Here is a 19300-nt window from a genome sequence, read left to right on the forward strand (position 1 = left end):
TGAGCCTATAATGAATGGCCATAGGTTACAAAGGATCGCACAGTGATTCAAGTACTTATGCGTATGGAAGCATAGGGAATCAAGCACTGATGCATATGGAGGCATACTATTTAAAACATAGTAATGTAGAAAGAGGAAACAAAGAGATCAAGTCCGGTGGCATACGTTATGGCACATATCATCCACATTGGTAACCGAGTACTAACATATGCGCAGACGCAGTACCTAGCCATAGAAGTGCAGAAAACTATGACTCCTGATAAGAAGAGTCAACCAAGAGACTTAGGCTACTTTCACACTAGCGTTCAGAGCGGATCCGTCTGATGTTTCATCAGACGGATCCGCTCCTATAATGCAGACATTTGCATCCGTTCAGAACGGATCCGTCTGCATTATAACTTAGAAAAATTTCTAAGTGTGAAAGTAGCCTGAGCGGATCCGTCCAGACTTTACATTGAAAGTCAATGGGGGACGGATCCGCTTGAAGATTGAGCCATATGGTGTCATCTTCAAGCGGATCCGTCCCCATTGACTTCCATTGTAAGTCTGGACGGATCCGCTCGCCTCCGCACGGCCAGGCGGACACCCGAACGCTGCAAGCAGCGTTCAGGTGTCCGCTCACTGAGCGGAGCAGAGGCTGAGCGCTGGCAGGCGGATGCATTCTCAGCGGATCCGCGTCCACTGAGAATGCATTAGGGCTGGACGGCTGCGTTCGGGGCCGCTCGTGAGCCCCTTCAAACGGAGCTCACGAGCAGACACCCGAACGCAGGTGTGAAAGTAGCCTAAGTCCGGTGACATGCGCTCTGGCGGTAGACGATTCATGCAAAAGCAACTAGGTACTATCGCATGCGCAGATGCAATATTTGGCTATACCAATGCCGAAAACAAAGTCCCATGACATGTGCAGGAACATGGCCTGCCGGAGAGAAAAATACAAGTATCCACACATGGAGTAGACAGCAGCGTCGGAAAACTAAGTCCCAGGACATGTGCAGGAACATGGCCTGCCGGAGAGAAAAATACAAGTATCCACACATGGAGTAGACAGCAGCGTCGGAAAACTAAGTCCCAGGACATGCGCAATAGTATGCTAGTTTGGAGAAAAAAAATCTAAGTGCCCACGCATGCGCAGATGCAGTACCTGACCAGGGAAATGTCAAAAACTAAGTCCTAGAACATGCGCAGTAGTAGCGTTTGCTGGAGAAGAAATCTAAGTCCATAAGACATGCGTCGCGCGGACCAATGACAAGGTATGATCGCGACCAACCAGAAAGCAGAGTCTGGATGGGCGGCGACACCGGGGGGAGGGACCGGTGGGACGCAACGAATCGCGGTCCGAGGCACACTGGAGAGTCGATCTCCATTGGTTTGCCTTCCAGTGGTGACATCATAGTTAAGGCTACTTTCACACTAGCGTTCGGGTGTCCGCTCGTGCGCACCGTTTGAAGGGGCTCACGAGCGGCCCCGAACGCATCCGTCTGGCCCCAATGCATTCTCAGTGGAGGCGGATCCGCTGAGAATGCATCCGCCTGCCAGCGTTCAGCCTCCGCTCCGCTCAGTGAGCGGACACCTGAACGCTGCTTGCAGTGTTCGGGTGTCCGCCTGGCCGTGCGGAGGCGAGCGGATCCGTCCAGACTTACAATGTAAGTCAATGGGGACGGATCCGCTTGAAGATGACACAATATGGCTCAATCTTCAAGCGGATCCGTTCCCCATTGACTTTCAATGTAAAGTCTGAACGGATCCGCTCAGACAACTTTCACACTTAGAAAATTTTCTAAGTTTTAATGCAGACGCATCCGTTCTGAACGGATGCGAACGTCTGCATTATCGGAGCGGATCCGTCTGATGAAACATCAGACGGATCCGCTCCGAACGCTAGTGTGAAAGTAGCCTCAGCCGAACAGTAACACGCTCACACCCTGCCCTAACCTCTGAAGACGCCGGTATTCGGCGAAACATGTCGGGGGGGCAGCGTGGATCTCATGTTTTAATACAGCACAGTCTCTAGCAAAATATAAGTAGGAGACATTAGCTACATTGTACCTCCAGTAATACTGGCAGCGCGCAGCCAGAAAGGCAACAATGTATATTCCTTGTTAGGAGACATCAACAGGGAAAGATAACCACTATCTGTCTTTCACCTCACCCCCTTGCAAATCAGCCAAGCAGTCTGAGCCCCAAGTCATGCAGCAGTCTCTTCTGCTTTTTGATGACTCTGCTGGCGGGCTTTCCGTGGGCCGTCCACCTAGCTCTGCCCCAGAAGTGGAAGAGATTGAGTGCGCTGATGCCCAACCACTTATGTTTTAGGATGTGGACATGTGAGGACCACCGCAGCACGTCTCTGACGAAACATAGGTGCCAACTAGTGATGGACGGAAATCGGCCAGGACGATTCGCGAACGTGCGTTTGCGATCAAATGTTCGTGAACTGCGTGTTTACGGCGGGCCCCATTCACTTCGGGTCATATTCGCAGCCACCAAATACTTACTATGAGTGCACAAATAGTCCCACAACATGGACAGTGATATACCAGAGGGGGATCATTGGCAAAAATTCCCACAAAAAATATATATTTTAATCAGGGGCCATTTTTATGCGTCTTTAAGGGAAACTCTCAAAAATGTGCCCTTCTGGAGTCTAGAGAAATGTTATTTCTCATCGGTTTGAAGTATAGAAATGTGCAGCACTCCACGTTTTTGTATCCTGCAGAGTCCATTAAAAAAATGCATACGTTAACGTACATTTTTTTTCTACCATGTAACTGTATGGTGAACGGACGACACTGTACGGCATCAGTCTGAGGCATCTGTTAACACATACATTTTTCGTATGCATTAAATGGATGGCAAAAATAGGATGTGAACCCAGCCCTAGTGTCAGAATAAGCCCCAGTACACAGCGGAGCAGCGTGGCGGAGAGGAGAGGTCGCCATGTACTGACAGAGCGCTACCTGGTCCTGGTGGTCAGGGATGAGGACTGTGTTTCCCAAAGAAGATTTTCTACTGGGAAATACAGGGCACAGTATAATGCACTAGAATCTATATAATATAAAGATATTAGCCCTACCCCTGATTAATAATACAATTAGGTTGATAGTCTACAGCCTACAGCAGGGCATGGTGGGAGGTTTAGTTTTACGACAGCTGGAGGGCCGCAGGTTGAGCATTTCTGGTCTAAAACACCAGGATTCAGAAGTGTGTCGTGGAGCCTATGTCTGTGCGACATTTCGTCCACAAGCCGGCAGCACATTTCTTTCTTGTGTGTCAGGTCACTTTCAATATTGAGAAATCATGCTTCCACTTTCAAGCGATATTAAGGACTACAAGGAACAACGTAGCAGAGCTGAGACTGTACATCATAAAGAGTGCGGTAAATATGTAGCAAAGTAAAGAACTCATATTCCCCCAGTTTAACCCCAAAGTATCACTGTCAGGACCCCCCTTTACTACTCACCATTGAACACTTGGGACTAATACGGAAGCAACCTTCTGTCTGGGAGGTGGTAGGGAGGGTAGACACAGAGGAGTTGCTCTGCAGGCTGACCAGACCTGCCCCTATGCAGATGAGAGTAAGTAATACAACTTGTAGCTTTCAATGGGAAGAGGAAACTCAGTGAAAGCCGAGCCACGCTCCCTCTGACGTCAGCAGGAACACCTCCTTTGCACACGCTTCCAGGGCACATTTTGAACACACAGAGAAATTACTTGTGTAACATTTACCATCCGAAAACAGGGTGCAGCTCCAGCACCCAGGAAATAGAGAGAGGCCCCCTCCTCACTCCTATTCTGTATTTGTAGTGAGTTTACCCCAATCGTAAAGCACTTAGACTGCTCTATAAATAAAGCCTATTGCAATGATAATCTGACCAACTGGATATCGTTTCAGTTGCTTTTTCGGAGTAGGACAGACAATACTGTTAATCCTGAGTCCCATGGTTCGTGAATAGAATTCTGAAACTAAAGTGAAGACTGACACTTTGCAAAAGCAGAGCAGTAGAAGGGTGGGAGCAGAGAAGGAATGTAAAATAATGTGTGTGTGTGTATATATATATATATATATATATATATATATATATATATAATCCAAATAAATGTAACGCAGCACTCCTTAGATAAAAAGTGAAAAAATGCTAAATTTATTCAACACATGTTGATACAGACAATGTTTCAGCTCTCACAGAGCCATTATCAAGCCAAGTGGACCCCAGGGGAAAAACACTGGCACCTGAATCATTTGCATCACTTGAAGTGAAAGGAGTGCTGCTGGACGGATCCGTTTGCCTCCGCACGGCCAGGCGGACACCCGAACGCTGCAAGCTGCGTTCAGGTGTCCGCCTGCTGAGCGGAGGACAAACGGAGCCAGACTGATGCATTCTGAGCGGATCCGCATCCATTCAGAATGCATTAGAGCTGGACGGATCCGTTCGGGGCCGCTTGTGAGCCCCTTCAAACGGAACTCACAAGCGGAGCCCCGAACGCTAGTGTGAAAGTAGCCTTACCTAACTCATAAAAGATGTCAACGGTCTGAGTTGTGCCATAACCGTTACCGTCGGGAGTATACCTGAAAGAGGCCAAAAACCCAGCAAGGAAAGCAAGACACTTTATTAAACATTACAACACCAATGTCTGAAAGGCACATGAAATCTCCCCCGTGGGGTTGGGAACATATCGATTAAAACAGGAGGAGCGCCACCGGCCCAATTTGCGAATGATGTGAGCCGGCACTTGATTCTTGGACGCAGCAGATGCCGGCCCCAATCCTAAAGGAATGACCTGACATGGAGAGTGGGTCCAAGCCTAAATTACCTGCCAGCATACGTACATGTGAGACGAACTGCGAGGTGGACAATGCTACTGTCCCGCAGGGCAGCAGGGGAGTTTTAGGGCCGAGAGCGCCCAAAGCCCCAGACAACTGCTGAAGTATGTGGACTGGACACCATTTGTGCGCTGTAGGGAAGAATTTAATGCGGGTAGGGGGCCCTGACTGGGAAGTCTTGGTCACGGGTAGGGAGAGGATGAAACCTTCTGAGCTGGGGGCCAACTGCCATCGAGCTAGAAATGGCCTACAGGGTGATGACGAGGAGAACTCTCCTGGCCTCATGAAATCATAAAAGGCCAAATAGATGGCCGCTTTGATAACCAGGCTTTGTAGGGCCCCGAAGGGCCTTAAATCTAGCAAATCGGACATGTCTCTGAATATCTGGCCGGAAATGGGCTGTCTACGGGAGTTAACACCGGGGGTACTATTCTGTAGACCTTTCAACGTGACCACATGACTGGAAAACAAAGATGTTAAATTAGGATGGGAAAGGGATAAATGATGTTGCACCCCTGACAGGTAAGTCCTCACGGTGCCATACGATAGGTGCCTGTGCACATGACAGTATCCAATAAAGGACAGTATGCGGTCGATATGACCGAAAGCGCCTGGCGCGTGTTCTTGCAGGAAGGTACAGTACAGCCGCCAGCCGGTGTTGTACGCTTTGGTGGTATTGGCCGCAAGAGGCCTGGAAAACAGCCCATGGGCAACGGCTAGGTACTTGTTTAGTGGAGAATTAGCGAGGCGGGATGAGGAGATGGGGTCCTTGATGAGTCGGCTTCGGGACAGATCTGGGAAAACAGAGAGTAATCATGCTTAGCTAGGGCGTCAACTGCTACCGTCTGATCATCATGTATGAGGGAGCCGTGGACCAAGAAATGGTGCTGGAGGGACAACTGCACAAGACGCCTAAGGAAGGCCATGGCCGGGTGTGACTTCGTTTTGCCACTCTGAAGGATGGAAATGACGGAGGAACTGCCAGAAGTAAAGACCACGGTACGGCCTGTCCAAAGGCTACCCCAAACGTAAGCCGCTGCTACCATGGGATACAAGTGCCCCACCTCCGCTGATTGACGAACTCCCGTGGCCTCGAGCAACTCCCTTGGCCAGGTCCCGTTTAGCCAATGGGGGCCAAAAATTGCAGCGTAACCTGTGTTCACCGCCCCACTGGAAAATAAGATGGGGGAGTTATCTGAGACTGCTGGAATAAACATGGACACGCCATTCCAGTGAGTTAAAAAATGATCCCACATCACTAAATCTGCTAGTGCCTGATTATCCAGAAACACCGGACTGTCCTGACAGGGGGCCTCTGACAGGAGAGGTAGTAACCTTGCTACAAAAGACCTACCTTGAGGGACAATGCGCATGGCAAAATTAAGCATGCCCAATAATGATTGCAGATGTGCTTTCGTAGTGACCCTGCCCACAGTGAAAGTGTGAATAATATCCCGGACCCTGACCAACTTGTCTACAGGTAACCTGGCGGACATGCTTCCTGTATCCAAGACAATGCCTAAAAAGGTAATGACAGTGGCAGGACCATCAACCTTTTTCGGAGAAACGGGAATCCCTAATTGCGCAAAGCATGCTAGGAGACTTTGGAGATTGCCTCGCGGGCCCTGAGGAGACTCAATCAGCAGGAAGTCGTCCAGGTAATGTATCGCATGTTCGCACTCAAACCTATTTTCGAGGATCCAATGTAGGGCTTTTGCCAGTTGATCGAAAATCTAAGGGCTGCTACGGGACCCAAAAGTCAATTTTGTGGCAAAATAATAATAATACGAATTCCACTTGATCCCATGCCATTGCCAAAGCTCTGGCCTGATCGGGATTAACTTAAACGCATCTGATATGTCTGCTTTAGATAAAATGGCCCCGGGACCTGTCGCTAAGATCAGTGCGATAGCCTGATCAATGGAGGCGTACACCATACTGACCTCCTCTGCCGGTATGAGAGAATTAAGACTAGGCGCGTGTGCGCCATGAGGAGCCGACAAATCGAATATCAGTCTCTCTTTGTTGTTGAACTTACCTGTTACGACCCCTATGGGGCTGACCCTCCACCGCTCGAAAGGGGATGTTGTAAAGGGCCCGATGATGTACCCCTTCACTAATTCCAACTGTAAGAGCCTATCTATGGAAGCAGGGTTCAGTGAAGCAGATTGCAAGTTTCTACACTCGTGAGTATCTTCAGGTAATGCCACTAGGCCTGTGTGAAACCCCGTGGTAAACCCAGACACTAGGAAATCACAAAAGAAAGTATCCTCGTGCCCCTGCAGGTAGAACTTCAGGAGATCCACATTTACAACGCTCAAGTAATGTTTGTCAGATTTTAATGAGCAAGTGACCTTCGGGTGAGCCCGGAAACAGTTAACACAAATGTGCAACAGGCGGCATTGACTATAATTGCATGCAGAATAATTGTAATTGTTGCATATTTGTGACCTGCCCAGGTACTTAATGGGACGGCCAAGTTTGTCCACGGTTGCCTGCTGCTGAGCACCAACCGATGGACCTGGGATAGGAGCAGAAGGATTGGACCTTGGTGTACTAGCTGCATTGTGACACCATTCGCTAGTGTGGTATATGGACTGGCAAGAAGAACATGCCGGAGCTTTCAGTCCAGCAAAATGCCTGCAAAAGATCTCTGTGTAGATGTTGCACCAATTTGTGGTGAACTGGAATTGGCTGAGGGCCGCTGCAGCCTTCGCGGAAAAGGAGCAATGGTAGTCGTAGAAGCCGAAGCCCCCATATTTGTATCCAAGCTCCGTGACCCTGAACAAGTAAAGGTCCAATTCTTCCCTCCTATCCGGTCGCACAGAACAAATGATGTCTCGGTACAAACTAAAAGCAAGTACAAATTCTGGTATGGTTAGTTTCCTACTAAGTCTGAGGTCGCGACCCTTCAGGACGACAGAGACATCGCCGCAAGCGATGACCCTATTGTCCGACAGGTCACGAGTGGCGATCAGCAGAGAAGCTAAGTTCACATCCCTCCCATCGAGAATGTCCTTTTTAATGTTGGCCGGGATAAACTGGGCTGGCGTGACATTGGGTATTTAAACAAAGTTACCTGCAGTACTAGCCACTGGGGTAGTCACAACCGGTAAGAGTGCAGCAGGTGAAGCCAAACCACAGACCCTTGACTCCACTGACTCCAATCTAGATTGTACGCTAGACATGGAGGACGTGAGACTATTGAGCATGACATGAAGCTGCGTCAAGGAGGTCTGCACCGTGGACATAGAAACATCTTGGTGACTTGGTTCTGCGGGGGTGGACACCAGTAACCGATACAACTCAGCCTTGCGGGCTGCAGCTGGGAAGGGAATGCCTCTCTTAGTTAACTCTGACAAGAGTTTAGGCACAGTCCAATTGCGCAGAGAAGGAATACTCCCAGAATCGGATGCCCTTGAACCAAAATCTTCCCCAGACGGATCCACGACATCCGAGACGTGTAACATGATCAGACTGTTAAAACAAGCAAATTTATGGAACGTCACTATCACAATCTAGAGAGCTGCTGACTAACCCCGTGGAACACAGAAACCACCACCGACACTGCAGAAACCATCATGCAAAGAAAAAAGACACCGATTCTGGTGGACCCAACCAGCTGCAGCAAAGTGGGAAGCGGAAAACGTGTAAAGTCTAACTGGCGGACCTTACCACAAATGAACGGTACACGGGGTGAGTAGGACAAAACAGGTTACAATCGTAGTGGAACCAGAGCACCTGAAGAATCGAAAATAAATACCTTTTTTTTTTTTTTCTCATTTAAAGCCACTCCAACTGACACAGAGATAGCCTCTGCCGTTGACTCCTGTCCACGCTTGTTTTGCACCTTTGAGCCTGGGTTCCTCCGTCACCCACGTAACGGTAACCACTGGGACGCTGAGCATGATATGGTGAAGTAACTGATATGAGGCGCCCGACAAAGGGGCCCATGACAAATGGCGGGTAATGAATGCTACCACTCTAGCAACCAGACACAGCTATTCCCCCTGATATCTAGAAAGTGAAATCAACTGAAGCCTTTCCTAAAACATCCTGCAGAAAAGCTACTAAGAGGCATCCTGCCCCCCCCCCTACCTAACTAGCAGCACGGCGGCCCGTGCCAGACCTTTCCTCCCCCCCTACACATGGCCACAACCTATACATCCCATGCATTGTATAATAGCTACAGACATTTTAACAAACCAACTTACCATGCCTCCGTTCCGCATGCCGCTGCCTCCCCTTTTATCCCCTGAAAAACACCCCTAACCTGCCCCATGCCACGAGATATGATGCCAAAATTAGTCGGACGGAGTCTCGCTGACTCCTGCTACCTGCGTGCAAGTCACGTGGGAGCGGGGCGTGCTGCCAGACTGCCGTTCCGGTGTGGGGATGTCCCTTCCTCACCTTGAAGGGACCTACCCCACCGACCGGACTGGAGAAGCGCTGCTGTGACATGACAGCCTCCCTTACCTGGGACTCGAGCCGTGCGACCGGCCGCTGCTGCTTCTGTGACACGGAGTCAGCTGACCGGAAGACCGCTGGAAGCTTCTGCTGACGTCGATCTGCCGGCTGAAGATTCGGAGCGCTTGAAGCAGGGACACGAACACTGCTGCTGCTGACAGGGGGTGAGCAGCTGATAAAGGGCAGGGCGCCCCTCCCACAAATGCAGGCCAATACTCGGCCTTGCTACATATATATATATATATATATGTGCGTGTAATAATGCATAGATATGTGTACATATAAACACACACACATATACAGTTATATATATATATATATATATAGGATTCTGGAGCATATTCTCTTAAAAAAAGGGGTTGTCTGAGATTTTGACTTTGAATACCTATCTTCCGGATAGGTCATCAATATCAAATTGACAGGGGTCTGACTCCTGGAACCCCTGCCAATCAGGCCTTCTTGTGGGCGCTGCAGCCTCTTCCTAGGCCAGTGATGTCACATTCATCAGTCACATGACCTAGGCGCATCTCAGTACCGTTCAAGTGAGCGGGGCTGAACTGCAATATATTTATTTATTTTATGCACTTATATAGCGCTGACATATTCCTTTACAGACATTAGCTTCCAACTGTCCCCAATGGGGCTCACAATCTAAGGTCCCTATCAGTATGTCTTTGGAGTGTGGGAGGAAACCAGAGAACCCAGAGGAAACCCACGCCAACACGAGGAGAACATACAAACTCCATGCAGATGTTGTTCTTGGTTGGATTCAAACCTAGGACCCCAGCGCTGAAAGGCACCAGTGCTAACCACTGAGCCACCGTGCTGCCCAATATCAACAACAGGCACTATCTAATGGATGGCGCTGTGCTTTGTAAGCTGTAAGGAGAGTGCTGCAACCTCCTAAACAGCTGGTGGGTGGGGGTCCCATGTGTCAGACCCCCCGCCCCCCCCGAGCCAATCTGATATTGATGGCCTATCCTAAGCATAGGTCATTAATATCACAATCTCGGAAAACCCCTTTAACACTGTGGGGGGTCATTTACTTCCGCCTAACACCAGGTTTTTGGCATAAAAAGTAGCAAAATTTGGTGCAAAGGGCATTTTGCTCAAAGATCTTTATACTTTTGTGTTTACTGCTGCTTTTGCCACTTTTTAAAAAGTGAGTGGAGCATAGAAGAAGTGGCCGATTTACACATTTGCTATTATTTACACCAGCAAACTGACATAAAGTCTAACTGAATTCTACTCCACGTCTCCACCCCATGCAACAAATTAAGAGGCCTGCACCTTTTAATAACTTGGATGGATCTTCCTCCAGAAGGGGTTTTTGACAAATGACTGAAATACCAGTCTTTAGTAAATGACCCCCTGTGTCTTGCATTGTTCCTCTGTTATTCTTCCTAGAAATTTAAGGATCAATGACTGCGAGTTATCATTCGGATGCTGTCAGACCTGATTGGCCAGTGACAGAATGTGTAGGGCCACCCCCCAAATAGTGACCCCCAGTTGTCAAATGATTCATAAATTGCTAAGAAGGAAACACATAGGAACGACACAACACAAAGTTCTAAGAAAAGATGGTCTACAATTGAAATTTCATGGGGAATGCAAGTATTTTTTTTCCTGAAAACAGACATCTCCTTTTTAATTGAACAACCCAGGGTCTATAAAGGGTTTTCTGGGATCCAGCGGGCCGCACAATCCCACCAATGACTCGCCCGTGGAAGAAAGATTCTAATATACTTATGTTGGAAGCCCAACATTTTGTAGACTTGTGACTTCAGTTCTTTACAGTAAAAGAAGAATTGGGCTGTAAATCCCTAAGGCTAGTTTCACATCTGCATGTTTAAATCCGGCAGGCTGTTGCAGCAGAGGGTTCCCCGTATCCGGCATAGATCGATACTGCTATTCACAGCTAAACCCCATTGACTATAATGGGATTCAATGGGGATCCGGCCGTTGTCGGGTTTCGGCCAGAAAAAAAACGGAAGAACAGCCTGCTGGATTTAAAAACAGAAGTGAAAGTAGCCCAAGCAACTCTCCCATAAAGCATCAGCTGGTGGCAACTCTTATCTACTCAATAAACAATGGATGCGGCTATTTAATCTGGGAAATCAAGATTCGCAATGCCCGGGAGATGCCTTAAACCCTTTCCCCTAAAGGGACAAGTTTGATGGTGCTCCCAGATCTCCAAAGAACTAAGGCTACTTTCACACTAGCGTTTTTGCTGGATCCGGCAGGGTCCAGCAAAAACCCTTCCGTTAGGCTTCGTTCACATCACCGTACAGCCTTTCTGTTCTCCTGCCCAATTTAGGGGCAGGAAAACAGAAAGGACGGATTCGACAAATAACTGAGCCGAATGGAGCCGACGGGCCCTATAAACTATAATGGGGTCCGTTAGGTTTCCGCTCAGAATAAGTTTTTTGGAGCAGAGACAAAAGTTGTGCATGCAGGACTTTTGTCTCTGCTTCAAAAATCTTCTTTTAGTTATGTGCCGAATCCGTCCTTTCCGTTTTCCTGCCCCTAAACAGGGCAGGAGAACGGAAAGGCTGAACGGTGATGTGAACAAAGCCTTACTGATAATACAACCATCTGCATTCGTTATGAACGGATCCGGTTGTATTATCTTTAACATATCTTTAACATTGCCAAGACGGATCCGTCATTAACGCCATTGAAAGTCAATGGGAGACGGATCAGTTTTCTATTGTGGCAGAGAAAACGGATCCGTCCCCGTTGAATTGCATTGGAGGTAATGCTGGATCCATCTTGCTCCGCATTCCAGGACGGAAAGCACACTACATGTTGCGGTTTGCTCTCTGGTCTGGTAACGCAACTAAATGGAACGGAATGCATTTTGGAGCATTCTGTTCTGTTCAGTTTTGTCCCCATTGACAATGAATGAAGCGTTTTTTTCAGGTATTGAGCCCTTATGACGGAACTCAATACCGGAAAACTTAAACGCTAGTGTGAAAGTACCCTAAGGACTTCTGCGACCTGTTCTGCAAGTCTGTTTGACCTTTATAGAAAGGTCAGCTCTGGATTCAAAGATGTCACCTAAAGAAAGGTGGTAACCTCTACAACTGTGTCTACAAACTATAAATGGGCTGCACTGATTGGTTAAAGGGAGTCTGTCACCAGCATTTCACTTTTTTAACCCTTCCCACAGCTCCCTAGCATGCTTACAGTTAATAAAAACGTTACCTCTGGCATCAATCCTGGACTTATAGAACCCTCAAAAACGATCTTTGCAAATGAGGGCTCGCAAGTGCCCAGGGCGGCGTTACTCTCTTAGGTGCCCTGCTTGCTCAGCCTTCTCATTGAAAGGAATGAGTGCGCTGGCGCGGGATATCGGCAGCATACCAAGTTAGTACAAAGGCGGTCAGAGGGAAAGGATGGGCGGGCAGAGGGTAGGAAGGGACGGGGGGACACAATGAGAAGGCTGAGCAAGCAGGGCACCTAAGAGAGTAACACCACCCCTGGGCACTTGCGAGCCCTCATTTGCATATCTTATAAAGATTGTTTTTGAGGGTTCTATAAGTCCAGGATTGATGCCAGAGGTAACGTTTTTATTAACTGTAAGCATGCTAGGGAGCTGTGGGAAGGGTTAAAAAAGTGAAATGCTGGTGACAGACTCCCTTTAAGACATTATCTTGGAGGTGCTCCAGAGATGGGCAGTGTATGGGTTGTGTGTGTGCATGCATGTGGCTAGTATATAAGAATATACAAAGACGACTAGTTAGGCACTTCCCATCTCTTACTACCCTCCCCTCGCCTACCAACTTTTCCCTTTCCTTTCCCCCTTTTCCTTGAGTTGGGTTTCCCTTGTATATGTTTGTATTAGGCTACATGCACACGGCCGTGCCGTTTTTTGCGGTCCGCAAACCGCAGATCCGCAAAAAACAGAAGCCGCCCGTGTGCCTTCCGCAATGTGCGGAACGGAACGGGGGGCCATTGATATAACTCCCTGTCCGCATCTTTTGTGGCCCCATTGAAGTGAATGGGTCCGCATCCGAGCCGCCAAAACGGCGGCTCGGATGCGGACCCAAACAAAACAACGTCCGTGTGCATGAGGCCTTACTCTTTTTATAACAAACCATTTAGGGTTCGGCTACATGACAATCTTGGTTGTGCAACAGCTGTCAAACCCAATAAATGGGGTCTCTCAGCGAGACTCACACATGTGGCGTGACCGCGACCCCAGAACTGCAAAAAATTCAACACTGCTGTTTTTTTTTGTTGCAATTCTGGGCTAGTGGTCGCAGCACGAGTGTGAGTTGATCCCATTCATTTCTATGCTACCACTGCTACACCGCAATTTCACTACGATCCTTGGACATGACAGCTGTCACGTGTCGCTGTGTAGCCAAACCCTAAAATATCCAGTTGTCCTTGGTCAATTATAAAGTCAATGCACATGGCCAACCCTATTATAGAAATGCCTTGTAAGGGAGTCTGCGGTTCCGGTTCCTTTGCGGGCAGATACGGTGGAGCATCCGATGGGCGCCGGAGGGGAGGGCCGCGGGGATTTTGGAGGTAGACTTGCCGGGCTGATGGCAATATGTCGCGGACAGTCCTGCCTCCGGTGTCCATGCTGGCGCGATCCCGTGCACGCCCGAGGGGTGATTCACAAAGGAATGCGCGGCCGAGTGTGCGTGCATCTTATGTGCTACGTCGGCCACTGGCAGGTAAAGCATCTGTGCACAGATTCAAAGTTGATTAGGGATTTGCTGCACAGGTGCTAATGAGTAGGATCTTCGCATGAGGTTCTGACAAGCAGCACTCTGTGATTGGCCAGCAGGTGTTTAAAAGGTGATCTCCCCCCTGGCTGATCAGTGCTCACTGTTGTCTCTACAACCTGGCAGTATGCTGGTTCAGATTCACTAAGTTTGTGCCATGCATGAACTCTGTGTATGTCTTCATCTAGTTAATGCCTCTGGAAACCTCGTCTCTACAGTTGCACCATGTGTTGCCTCGGATCGGACCTTGGATACTTCACCGTCTCATCCTTAGGTACCTGGTTTCACGGACTCTTCTGTATGAACTTTAGCCTGGTCTGGCTTTTCTCTGACGTTTTCCCACAGAGGTAATTATTTGGATTGTTATTTCTGTATGATTTCTCGCTTGGACTTTACTGCTGTGTTTTCAATAAATCCACGTTTATTCAAATCTTTCCCTGATTGCTTGGGATTCTGCAGCATTACATGCCTATTCTTGTCCACGATTGCAGACAAGAATAGGACATGCTGTTTTGTTTTGTTTTTTAATTGCAGAACGGATGCCGACCCAGAAACACAGTTGTCTGAATGCACCCTTACCATCATGAAGTTGCATGGATAGGTGACTTTGCAACCCGGTCACGTAACACTCCTCTTCTGAAAATCCTGTTTCTGCTAAAGTCACATCCTTTACGAGATTTCTGGTCGATGGACGGGGACCTCACTATTCCTCTCCCTGGCGCATGTGTTAATGAGGTGGATTGAGCAGTTTGCGCATGCACCAGAGAGAGGAGTAGTTCTGGCCCCATCAATAGCAGTGATGTTCCTGTCCATCAACCAGATCAGAAACTTGATAAACCTGATTAGGAACAGTCATGTGACCAGATTTCCACAGAATCCACGCACCTTTGAGGTGGTAAGTTAATTAGGATGTTTCTTCCACAAGCAAGATATGAGTAGTTAAAGTGAATTTGCAGGACCCGGTGGGTCCCAGAAAACCTCTTTAATGAGGGCACCCAACACTTCAAACTGCAGTATGTCAAGAATAAAATATAAAAGTTATGACAATAGATATGGAAAAAAAAAGCTAAGGCAAAATCGGGTGTTTCAATTGCAGGGACCCTGTCACGCTCTAGTGTGGGGGGGAAACCCCACACTGAACATAGGAGAGAAAGAGGAAAGGAAGTAAGGCCTGAAAACTAAGGAAAGAAGATGGACACCTCCTAGTGAAAATCCTAATCAAAGCCCTGACTGACTACCAGTAAAAATACACCCCAGAGGTAGGCGAGTTCATACACGGGAATACCTAAAGTCTAGTGTTGATCAAGCACCAAAGTGCTCAGGTGCTCGGGCCGAACACCTTGGGATGCACAATGGGAGAACCCGAGCATTAAACCAGGCACCCCCTGCTCTGAAGAGGGGAGGGTGTCTGGTTCACATGAAAAGGTCAGAAATTTATGTAAACACCACTGAAATGGTTCGGGAACAGCATGGGGAGGATGTCTGGATGCATCTTGGACTCCCAGGTCGCTGCTGGGAACGATGTTGTCCGAGTAGTACGCCACTTTTACAGACTGACAATAATATGCACAAAACCGAAGATAAAATCGATTTTAGAGGAAAAATTGTTAGGAAACATTCTTTCCTGTATATTTACTTATATATAAAGTGCAAGTGATGCCAAAAATTAGGAGGAAGAGGCACTCCGATACAACCTGTATATCACATAAAGGAGGGCCTCATTCACATTGTGGTACAATTGTTCAGGTAGTGGGACTCCTACACTCATAAGCCTATGCACAAAGTGAAAAGGCTGCCAAAAATTACAAGGAACCGGCACTCCAATACACCTTTTATTACACATAAAAGAGGGCATCATACACCCTTGAAAAATTATGATTGATGGCCTGCTGGTGAGCTGACCCTCTAAAAAATTATGTGATGGCCTGCAGGTGAGCTAACCCTCTAAAAAATTATATGCGAGGGCCTGCAGGTGAGCTGACCCTGTAAAAGATTGTAGGTGAGGGCCTGCAGGTGAGCTGACCCTGTAAAAGATTGTAGGTGAGGGCCTGCAGGTGAGCTGACCCTGTAAAAGATTGTAGGTGAGGGCCTACTGGTGAGCTGACCCTGTAAAAGATTGTAGGTGAGGGCCTGCAGGTGAGCTGACCCTGTAAAAGATTGTAGGTGAGGGCCTGCAGGTGAGATGACCCTGTAAAAGATTGTAGGTGAGGGCCTGCAGGTGAGCTGACCCTGTAAAAGATTGTAGGTGAGGGCCTGCAGGTGAGCTGACCCTGTAAAAGATTGTAGGTGAGGGCCTGCAGGTGAGCTGACCCTGTAAAAGATTGTAGGTGAGGGCCTGCTGGTGAGCTGACCCTGTAAAAGATTGTAGGTGAGGGCCTGCAGGTGAGCTGACCCTGTAAAAGATTGTAGGTGAGGGCCTGCTGGTGAGCTGACCCTGTAAAAGATTGTAGGTGAGGGCCTGCTGGTGAGCTGACCCTGTAAAAGATTGTAGGTGAGGGCCTGCTGGTGAGCTGACCCTGTAAAAGATTGTAGGTGAGGGCCTGCTGGTTAGCGGACCCTGTAAAAAATTATATGCGAGGGCCTGCAGGTGAGCTGACCCTGTAAAATATTATATGCGACGAATAAGCATGTTGATATGATGGAAGAGGAGGAGGATGAGAAAAGGAAGATTCAACCATATACCCTTGTTTGTGGTGGAAGGGGTACATGGGAATACAGTGTATTCAGTACATTATAAACACATTTAAAGTGCCTTTATGTTCATCAGCCATAAGAGTCAACCTGTGAGCATTTTCAGTTGACAGGCGGATACGCTTATCTGTTATAATGCCACCAGCAGCACTAAATACCTGCTCAGACAAAATGCTGGCGGCAGGGCAGGCCAGCACCTCCAAGGCGAAGAGCACCAGTTCGTGCCACGTGTCCAGCTTGGACACCCAGTAGTTGTAAGGCACTAAGGGATCATTGAGGCCGCTGACACGGTCTGCTATGTACTCCTTCACCATCTTCCAAAATTTTTCCCTCCTTGTGACAGTAGGTCGCGCATCAGGGTGAGGGTGCTGGCGGGGTGTCCTGAAACTGTCCCAGGCTTTGGAGAGTGTTGCCCTGCCTCTGTTGGAACTTCTGTGTGTTCCCCTGGTCTCCCCTCCTCGGTTGCCCAAGGAACTACAGACTCTGCCGCCAGCGTTGTCAGATGAAAAGTTTTGGAGCAATTTTTCAACAAGGACAGGAAAAATTGCACAGTTTTGCTCGTCATCTCCACCAGAGGAATGAGAGATAAGAAGTTCTCTTTGTAGCGGGGGTCGAGAAGGGTGAACAACCAGTAATCCATGTTGTCTAAAATGTGTATAACGAGCGGGTCGCTGAAAAGGCAGCATAACATGGAGTCAGCCATGTGTGCCAGAGTACCAACAGGCAAGACTTTGCTGCCATCATCAGGAGGATGACTCAATCTCCTCATCCTCTTCCTCCCCTCTTCTGCCCACCCACGCATAACAGATGGAATTAAACTTCCATGGGTACTACCCTCTGTAGCGGAGGCAACCATCTCCTGCTCCTCCTCCTCTTCATCGTCCAATTCGCGCTGAGAAGACGAACTGAGGGGGGTCTGGTGATCACCCTGTGTAATTTCTTCCCCCATTTCCACATGCAAAGATTCATCCTTAATTGTGAGCAGCGAGTGTTTCAGTAGACACAGAAGTGGGTTGTTTACGCTGATAATAGCGTTATTGCCATCTGTGTTGATTCCTCAAAGTTTCTTAAAACCTCACAGAGGTCAGACATCCATGCCCACTCCTCGCTTGTGAATAGCAGAAGCTGACTGGAAAGGAGGTGACCATATTGCAGCTGGTATTTCACTACTGCCCTCTGCTTCTCACAAAGCCTGGCCAACATGTGGAACGTCGAGTTCCAGCGCGTGCTCATGTCGCACAACAGCCGGTGAGCTGGCAATTTCCAGCGCTGCTGCAGCGTTGACAGACCGGCTGAAGCTGTCAATGACTTGCGGAAATGTGCACACATGCAGCGCACCTTCATGAGTAGCTCAGGCAAATTGGGGTAGGTTTTGAGAAACAGCTGAACCACTAAGTTTAAGACGTTGGCTAGGCATGGGATGTGTTTGAACTTGCCGAGCTCTAAAGCCGTCACCAAGTTACGGCCATTATCAGACACAACCATGCCTGGTTCTAGGTTGAGTGGCGAGAGCCACAGCTCAGTCTGGTCTCTTATCCCCTCCCACAGCTCTGTGGTGGTGTACTGTTTGTCCCCTAAGCATATCAGCTTCAGCACGGCCAGTTGCCGCTTCCCCACTGCAGTGCTACACTGCTTCCAGCTACGGACTGATGGCTGACTGGTGCTACACGCGGATAATTCAAAGGTGGAAGGGGCGGAGGAGGAGAAGTGGGGGTTGGAGCCACTAACATAGGTGCTGGCGGAAACCCTGATCGATGTAGGGCCCACAATCCTTGGCATCGGTAGCACCTGCCATCCCAGGGTACGACTCTCTCCCGGCCTCCACAACGTTCACCCAGTGTGCCGTCAGGGAAATGTAGTGTCCCTGGCCGAATGCACTTGTCCATGTGTCCGTGGTTAAGTGGACCTTCCCAGTAACTGCGTTGGTCAGGGCACGTGTGATGTTACAGGAAACATGTTGGGCACGGCACACCTTGAAAAATAGTGGCGGCTGGGGACTGCGTAACGTGGGACAGCCGCCGACATCAGGCTGCGGAAGGCCTCAGTGTCCACAAGCCTAAATGGCAACATTTCCAGTGCCAGTCATTTGGAAAGTTGCGCATTTAGTGCTATGGCCTGTGGCTGGGTATTTGCGCTTGCGTTCAAATGCCTGGGGTAAGGACATTTGTATGCTGCGCTGGGACACGGAAGTGGATGTGGTCGCTGATGGTGCTTGCATCTGGGCCTGTGCCTTTGACAGGAGATTGGCCAGCACCTAACACAGGGGAAGAGGAGACAGTGGTGTGACCCACAGACACAGATTGTGGACCCAGGTGTTCGGCCCACTTATTACGGTGCTAGGATGCCATGTGGCGGATCATGCTGGTGGTGGTGAGGTTGCTAGTGTTCACGCCCCGGCTCATTTTGGTGTGGTACAGGTTGCAAACTACTATTCTTTTGTCATCCGCACTTTCTTCAAACAAGGGTGATTTCCGCAAGGGGGATGCTCCGTGGAAGAGTTGCGGGCCTGTTTGGTATGGCCCGCTTTCTCCCTTTTGCCACCCCACTGCCTCTTCCAGCCTGTTGCTGTGCAGCAGATCCC

At 48.8% G+C, this 19300-nt stretch overlaps 1 protein-coding gene across 8 annotated transcripts in view; it reads right to left on the reverse strand.

The window, feature by feature from the left end:
- The window catches only part of TANK (TRAF family member associated NFKB activator), a 96779-nt gene that overhangs the window by 45587 nt on the left and 31892 nt on the right, over nt 1–19300 (reverse strand). For 4 of the 8 annotated variants that reach the window (XM_040440032.1, XM_040440023.1, XM_040440026.1 and 1 more), the window contains exon 1: nt 3458–3576. The exons of 2 other annotated variants lie outside the window; for them this stretch is intronic. The gene's annotated coding sequence lies outside the window, so the exon portion shown is untranslated. Of the gene's footprint in view, nt 1–3457; nt 3578–7764; nt 7776–19300 lie in introns of those variants that run through there. 2 more of the 8 variants (XM_040440025.1, XM_040440028.1) reach the window with 2 other exon arrangements.

This window comes from Bufo bufo, chromosome 7 (genome assembly GCF_905171765.1).
Source record: "Bufo bufo chromosome 7, aBufBuf1.1, whole genome shotgun sequence".
Classification (NCBI taxonomy): domain Eukaryota; kingdom Metazoa; phylum Chordata; class Amphibia; order Anura; family Bufonidae; genus Bufo; species Bufo bufo.